The 6772-nt window shown below is 30.2% G+C and overlaps 1 long non-coding RNA gene across 4 annotated transcripts; it reads right to left on the reverse strand.

The window, feature by feature from the left end:
- Positions 1-470: 470 nt before the first annotated feature.
- LOC125853860 (uncharacterized) lies at positions 471-4896 on the reverse strand. Of its 4 annotated transcripts, none has more exons than XR_007445223.1 (4): positions 4469-4804; positions 4227-4339; positions 2319-2544; positions 471-745 (listed from the first exon to the last, which is right to left on the reverse strand). It is a non-coding gene; the product is annotated as an uncharacterized LOC125853860 (long non-coding RNA). The 4 variants fall into 4 exon arrangements; XR_007445222.1 differs by lacking the exon at positions 471-745 and adding an exon at positions 1945-2229; XR_007445221.1 differs by lacking the exons at positions 471-745; positions 4469-4804 and adding an exon at positions 4832-4896 and having other exon boundaries at positions 1945-2544.
- Between the last annotated feature and the right edge of the window lie 1876 nt (positions 4897-6772).

A 6772-nucleotide genomic window follows, 5' to 3' on the forward strand; every position in this document is an offset into this window, starting at 1 on the left:
TTAACAAGAGGAAACAAAGGAAGAGAAGAAGAAGAAAAAAATAAAAAAAGATAAGCCAAATTTAGAGTTTCAGAACTTTTAACCTCATAGAAAGAACGTCAATTGAAAGTTTTTTCAATCTATTTGCATGAAAGATGAAGAGCCATTCTAAATCTATGAAAGTTTTTATTTTGTGTTATGCACACTTACTGTCAGTTCTGTGAGGCCCTTTTTGGCTGTCATTTGTATATGTGGCACCCATACTATACTTATTCATTTCCTTACTTTTTCTCTTTCAATTTTAATCTTCTCTTTTACTTGCATTTTCTTTTTTTGCTTGTAAATTGTAATTTTATTTTGATAAAGAAATTTTTAAACTCACCCGATATATATATATATATACTAGACAGGCCATGGCCCGTGCTTAGCACGGGCCTAACATGTTATTCACCTAAAACATAAAAACTTGCATGAAAATCATCTTCCAAGACTTTGATAAATAGAGATACATTTCTGATTTCGCTTCATCATTCCACCATGAAGACTCACAAGCATGTTAATATAAACAACCGTTGAAGTTCTTACATGATTACTATTATAATTGCTTGCAAAATTTAATAATCAATCAATAAATAAAATAGAAAGATGCAAGGAACATTCAATTGCCAATCTACCAGCATATATAATAATTTATGGTTTATGTCTGAAATCTTTTATGTGAACTCTTGAAGATATGGTCTTTGCACTGATATTGATATAGTAAAACCTGAGAAACATTTATTTCACTTGTAAGAAGCAGCCCGCCAAACCAACAAAATCATGAAGAAAAAAAAATGAAGAGCATGGCAATGATAGGAGATCCTAATTTTCTATCAACTTCAAGCCAGATGAATTTCTTCATGTACAACACACCAACAACTCAATATATTATAGCCAGCATCCAATTTAATTTTTACACTAAATAGCTTCACATATTAAAAGATTTACAAGATAATGAATCCAATTATAAGAATAGCAAGGTTCATAAACATAAAAAAAAAATTCAACTAAAAATATAAGAATATTGAAAAAGTATCGTCAAGTATAGCTTACTTAAACTATTCTTTGTTTTTACTACTTTCTACAATTACAAGAAGCCGTTCATTATTTTTTGACATGTATTCTACACATTAAACTGAATTTTCTTAATCATGAATGGTACCGGTAATAACTTCTCAGTCCAAAGAAAAATGAAAGATAAGAGTACTTTAGTTTTCATCAATGAGAACTTCCGGGAAACACAAACTAAATAATAAAGAGTAGAGCTTCACTTATGGGATAGCTAGATTAAAAAAAAAGTACCTAAAAATAATGAGTGTCATTTCTAAATTTCTCAAGGGTCTTTCCATAATCTAAAGAGAAGAAACATTTCAAATATTCTAATCCAATTTCTCATAGCTTTTGGTCTCTATGCAAAAAAGCAAGTATCAACAAATTCATATGCAAAAGCAAATGCCAAAAAACATAAATGTGAATCTAAAGGATCTGTGAACCGGTGACCATTACTTTATAATTCTCCTCTGCAGTGGAGCGGTTTTTTTGTGCTTCTGACCTGTGTTATCAAAGGCGCACATAAGTGTTGATGCGAGGCGCAAAACATGTTGAGTGCTCCACCTCGCTTAATGGGTACTTCAATGTCATCATACAAGCTCTGAGACTAGTTTTCCTTTCCAATGAGCGTGTTCCTGATAAGGCAACTCTAAACAATTGATATTTAACTTGATAAATTATTATTTCAATATCTTTGTCCATATATTTGTTATTCATGCTTAAAGTTATTAGTCTTGAACTACACCATACATATTTGTGATTTTTTTCTACTTGGAACCTTTTTTCCTATAACATTCATGAGTATGCAGGGCTCAAATTATGAATTGGTTTTGATTGGTGTGTATCAATGTATATAAATTGCAGATCTACATTGGTTGTGGTATTTCCAATATGGTGCTGATAATGAAGTCTTCTTTCATACCATTGACCTACCCTAATTTGTACATCATTCTGAATTGTCATGTCTCATGGTTGTAGATAATTTTGTGTTTTTTCAGGACTTGTTGTTCCAGATGTTCTTGTAGAGGAAACTGAAATATTGAGAAAGGAAGCTGCTAGGCATAATATTGAATTGGTTAGTTTTTGTGCCAAATATCTATTTTAATTTTCAACTCACCTGAGATGCCCCTTTGGTTTTGGCTCACCGTTTTCTTCATTAATCTGTTTAAAGAAGCAAATCATTTACCTCAAATATGCAGTAAGTTTTATCCTGCTATATCTCCTTCATGATAAGGTAGCAATTTGCTTACTCTATAATACACTCTGAGACATGAGTAAGTGCTTGTCTGTGATTTGATTATGCACGTTTGATGCTGAGGAAACTATTCATCCATTGAACTTAGGCTCAATCTTCAATGGTTTCACTGTCGATCTGCGAAATAAGATTCACCAACATGATTTCATCTGATGGTTGAAAAGTGACACGTGATGAGATTCCATCGATTGGTGCTTGGTTGAAAGATACCAAGTAGAATCCTAAAAAAATAAATAGAAAAAGCTCAAATCCATATGTTGAAATTTTTTCCAAATAATCATAGTTATGGTAAAAAATTGAAACTTTGAACTTATAAAATAGCAAATACATTTCAGTTAAAAAAGGAAGAAATGAAATTAATGCACTGTATGTAATTTTGAAATTTCTGGGAGCTCTTGAAACATTGTTTTGAAAAAAATAGTTCAGCTACACTCAGTAATCAAAGTGTAGAAACCTTCAGCATTAGAGATAAGTGATAATTCAATTCAACTCTCAGTAGATTTCACACACAAAGAACTGTAATAATCTTTGCAACTCCTTCAGAGAGAACTTCTTAGACTGGCTCTAAAATAAATTTCAAATCTACCTCAACAATCAAAGACTACTCCAATTCTTAAATTAGAAAATAACTGAAATATGATCAACTTTTCAAAAATTCGACTAAAGAACAATAGCTCAAAGGAAGTTCCAAGTATCTACAATACAAAGTCTTTTTAAACTTCACCACAAGCTCTTCAAATTAGTGCCAAGCTCAAAAAAGGAACACAAAATCATGTATCCATGCAAAAGTACTTGCTTTACACCAAAGTTACTTTCAACTAAGATAATTTTCGTTGCTTACATATTCAGAGATTGAGTCATTTTTGCATTCGAATCCTACAGAAATGACCAAAATACAATAGGATTATATATATATAAGTTGGCTATATCATAATGCATTACATATATTTTTTCATTTATCTTGCAAGTCAAATCGAGCATACAGACCAAAATATACAAATGTAATAAATGTTCGTATAAAATCCTGAAGACATTTTAGATACATCAATGCTCAATGTTACTATTTTAGTCTAGAAAGTGAATGCAAGATGGAAAAGGAAAAGAGAACTAACAATCAAATATCATGCTATTTTAACAGCCACTTAAAAGCTTTACATAAGGTAAAAGGAAAATCAATTTCTAAGCAATGAGAGACCTAAAATTAGCTATAATGCTGCCTATCTTGAGGAAACAACAATATAATTATTGAGAATTCACTCTTCTTCTTAGGTTTCAATCCTTCATTTTTCGATCATAATCAATGCATTCAACTTCACAAGTGTTTTGTTGCTCATATTTGTAATAAATCAAACACTCACTATGCATTACACAATTATCATCAGAATTACAAAAACAAAAAAAAAACTATACCAATTTGTAAGATCAATATTGAAAGAAGATATATGAGTCCCAAATAATTTGGAGATAACAATCCGTAGGAAAAAAATACATAACTTTAGTAGAGGAACGCGCAATTGAAGTGACCCACCTCAAAGAGAGGGATAAACATACACCTCAAAAATTAAGTCCCACAAAAGGGGTTCTATCGATCGAGGAAAAAGAAAAATAAAGAATAGTTGTTAAGGTAGCAGAGTGTAACTCTAGAAGGTAAGTCCCACAAAAGGGGTTCTATCACAAGATATTCTACATTCAAAAATTACAACAAATGCTCTGTAACATTACAGAAATATCTGCAACACACATAATTTGATCATAAACAGAGCCGGATATGAGCAAGTATAATACTATGCTAAGGGGAAAGTGAAATAGCACTTGCAATCAAATTAGAGAAGATGAAGCATACTTGAGGGGTGTAATTTATTTTTCTGTGTTGAGATCATAGACCATGAAACTATGAACTTACCATGTGAAAACGAAGAAATTCAGTATATTTTTGTGAATATGAAGTTCCTATACTCAATCCCTCCATCTCATGTTTGCAATTCTATGATTTCTCCTTGAAGTAAATACAAAGTCCTGCAATAAGAGATAAATAAATTGAAAAAACACTCACATCAAGAACAAACGATAGGAACACTAAATTTCAATAACCAATTATTTTTTTAAAAAAAATAAATAGAAAATCGTTAAATAGCGAAGACGGACAGAAGGAGCAAAAGAACCAAAAGCAATACCATCCAATTAACTCTAAATCCAGTGCATGCAACACTACTACAACTCAAAGGCTAAATAGATCTGCAAAATTGAATGCAAAATCAACCCATTTGAATAAAAAATCGACAAAATAAAACCTAAATTCAAAACAAAAAATCAAAGATACCGATGGCTGTTTATATACCACTGAAATTCTCAGGACAGAACTTATGATAACAGTGGGAAATATAAACATGAATGATTGGAAGAAGGTGAAAAAAAGCTAGTTAAAAAGTAGAAAATGGAAGGAAATAAAAGAGAAAAATAAAGAGAGAATAGATGCAGTAGGCATGGATAATGTGGCTAAAGTTTCACCTGACATTGCGAGGCTTCCATGAAGATGAAGATAAACAATAAACTCATTCTCACCTTTTTTTTTCCTGAAGAGATAGGAAAATGAAGATGAACAAATTCACTACGTGGTTTGCTAAAAAACGTACACGTATTAACAGATGGGCCCAATATGAAGTACCATTAATAAAACTTTTGGTACAATAAATGATAGCACCGTTCGTCCCAACCCTTGTTGGCTTATAATATAGGGTAATCTATATATTATTTGAGGGAAAATTAAAGTAATATGTAAAAAAAATTAATTTTTTTTTGGATGAATTCAAAGAAATTGAAGATTGTCAAATTAAAAAAAATTGAACTCTCATGAACAAAGTAAAATTTCATGTAATTGATCAATTGAGCTACTAAAATTCGATTGACATTATTTATTACACTTAAATACACAATTTAATTTTAATTATTTAAATTTTAGTCTAAAATTTATTTTTTGAGATTTCAAATTTAATCACTCAATTCTTATTTGTCAAATATATTTTTATTTTTATTTATTCTATAACCACTTAATGTTTTTAATGTTTAATATTAATAATAATGTATTAATGATATCAAGCACTCAATTATCTTTTCTTTTCCATATTGTTAAATTCTTTACTTCTGTGGCATGTATCGAATAATTATTACCAATATTAATTTTGTGTTTATCGTTCAAGATTTTTAATTTTTTTTCTTTATGTATATTGTCTTAAAATATGAAACGAAATTTTTATAGATTCACTTTTTTATTGTGGGTTACAAGAATTAATATAAAAAAAAAGTTAACCAAATAAATTTGTGAAAGCACAAGATAATAATTGTATGACTATATGACTATATATTTTTTTACACTGAGATGTAAAATTTTAAAAAAAAAGCTTTAGAAACGTTGGTAAAAAAGGGTGCAAAGATAAAATAAAAATGGGTTTTTGCAAAGAAAAAAATGCATATGAAGAAATGACTAAGATTTGAGAAAATGGAAGTATGAGAGAGAAAGTGTGACAACAAGAAATGAGACCCACAAAAATATTTGTCAAAAGGAAATAGTGTCCTCACACCACTATTGTTGGTTGTGCCTCAACCACCATTCATATATCTACAAATATGAAGAGAGGACCTGAATGTTTATCTAAAAAGAAGTATAGTATATTTGATTCAGAGTGAAGAGTAAAGTGGTCAATTTATGTTTTTTATTCAGGTATTAGTTATTCATGTATAACTTGTTCCATCTTTTACCCTGCATAAAATAATACATAGATTGTTTCGTAACTTAAACATGTATTGGTTATGTGGTTTTCTAATTTTCTAACCAAACATAGTATTATGTGTGTTGAATTTTGTACTTTGACAAAACAAATGCTATCAAACATGGTAAAACTTATGCAACATTTTATACCTGAATAACTCAACCCTTATCCAGTAACCAAACGGCCCCTTAATGACATTTAAGAGGTAAGAGTAACACTCGAGAAATAATTTTATAATGGCTAATGCTCATTGTTGTCTTTTCTTCGGGGCATACTGAGCCTCAATCCGACTTGATTCCTATGGGACGAATTTTATCATTGGCCTCTCAAAGTAATGTTGTTACTTTGGCCGTCTTTCACTTGTCCTTGCTTAATCTGTTGACACATTTCATAACATTATGTCTCATAACCACATATCTTAACTATTTCTACCCTATACAATTTATTTAAATGGTTGAACACCTTCAATATGGACTAAAAAAATATGAGGAAAAGGGTATAAAAAAACGAAAAAGATCCAAAAATATCCTTTACCTTTGAGGAGTGGTTCATAAATACCCTCCTTTTACCTTTGGGTCCAAAAATATACTTAACGTTTATTTTTTGGATCAAACATACCTTTAAACTAACATAATTAAGGTCAAGTTTTGACCCCTTTTAAAAGAACCATGTGACATTTTCT

The sequence above is a fragment of the Solanum stenotomum genome, chromosome 1 (assembly GCF_019186545.1).
Source record: "Solanum stenotomum isolate F172 chromosome 1, ASM1918654v1, whole genome shotgun sequence".
Lineage (NCBI taxonomy): Eukaryota > Viridiplantae > Streptophyta > Magnoliopsida > Solanales > Solanaceae > Solanum > Solanum stenotomum.